The sequence below is a fragment of the Asparagus officinalis genome, chromosome 2 (assembly GCF_001876935.1).
Source record: "Asparagus officinalis chromosome 2, Aspof.V1, whole genome shotgun sequence".
NCBI lineage: Eukaryota > Viridiplantae > Streptophyta > Magnoliopsida > Asparagales > Asparagaceae > Asparagus > Asparagus officinalis.
The window spans coordinates 56,054,594-56,056,126 of NC_033795.1; the positions used below are offsets into that span (position 1 = coordinate 56,054,594).

At 36.8% G+C, this 1,533-nt stretch overlaps 1 long non-coding RNA gene across 1 annotated transcript; it reads left to right on the forward strand.

Annotated features, from left to right (window-relative positions):
* LOC109829543 lies at nucleotides 1-563 on the forward strand. Its single transcript, XR_002244065.1, has 3 exons — nucleotides 1-51; nucleotides 135-239; nucleotides 434-563. It is a non-coding gene; the product is annotated as an uncharacterized LOC109829543 (long non-coding RNA).

The following is a 1,533-nucleotide window of genomic DNA, read 5'->3' on the forward strand; positions in this document are numbered from 1 at the left end:
TTAGGATCGACGTCCTTTGCCAATCTTGAGTATAGTTATTGTCGAGACACGGTATAATATTTACGTTGTTGTATTCACATGCTACAACCTTCAATATGACCAAACTTTTCGACATTTACTATTATATTTTGTAGGGGAAGCCCATAATGCCGATCAATTTGAAGGCGAAGTTAGCTTACGACACCTTTCACTCAACATATAAAAATGAAGACAAGATTAAAGAAAACATGGTTTTGGTGGTAATTATTTTTCAATAAATCATTAAATAATAACTATTACGTTGTTGTACATTTCATTAATTAGTAGTTTAAACTGTTGTACTTTGAAATCAGGCTTTTTAAAAAAAAATTCGCATTTCCACCCACGGCTTTTTACAGGGCCACATTCATTATTTGACAAATCAATATATATCTATTTTTCTTATGCGATTTAGGATAATATTGCTGCCGCGTCGAAGGATGCAGCACTACGTGCTACCCAAGAAGCTTCTGATGACCCTCATGTCTTGTCTAGAGAGGAAAATAATGCCATTGCAATGAATGTGATGCGGTATAATAACCGAGGCAGATTTCCATTGATGGGGGTTGGAGCTCAGCGGGGTACCTCCAGAAAATCCTCCACGGCATCCTCGACAACCTCGACTGCGACAACATCATCAAACAGAACTCTTGCATCTTCTACAATTATGCGCGTCAATCGTTATCTGCGCGGTAAGATCGACCGTACATTACTCATGCAGATGACGACGGCTATGTGTTCAGATTTGCCTCCATCCCCTACTAGCGACGATGTTTTTACACACATCGTTTTATGCTTGTCCGGGAAGATTTCAGCTGAATTATTTGAAGAAGTTTTGGACCAATTAGATTTAGACGTTGGCGCACAGGTAAATTACAGATCAGCAATTCTTTTGTTGAATTTCATTCTCTAAATGTAAATCTATTTATTTTCAGGCTGGACTTGCTGGAGGAAGCAGTAGTGGCGTGCAGAGGAGGGAACTTGACGATGATGAGGACTCTTGATTTTATGAGGTAAGTTAGTTAATTGTATGTGTCTTGTGCGCTTAAATATTTGATGCGCTTAAATGTTGATACTTGATTGTATGCATGAAGTGTTAAAAGAATAGGATTCAGATTTGGATTTACATGCTCTGTGGATTTATAATATGAGATGTAATTTATCACTGAGGGTGTTTTGGAAGTCACACTCATTATATTCAGGTTTGGGGGGTGTTTTGGAAATGGGATTAGGTGATTTATTTCAGGTTGAGATTTTTGTCAATTATTATTTTTTTGGGATATGGATCTATGCCTTTTTCAGGTTGAGATTTGTATCAAAAATCTCCCACATCCACAACTATTGTTTTCTTGTTGATAACTTTCGTAAAACTTGGAGATATTTTATTTTCATAGTTGATGTTGCTTCATTGAAACCTTATTAATGAAACGGTGAGGATCATATCCACTGTTGATGCTTCATTAGACCAAGTTAAAACCCGTAGCTAACCATGACTTTTATCTAATTAATTGCAAC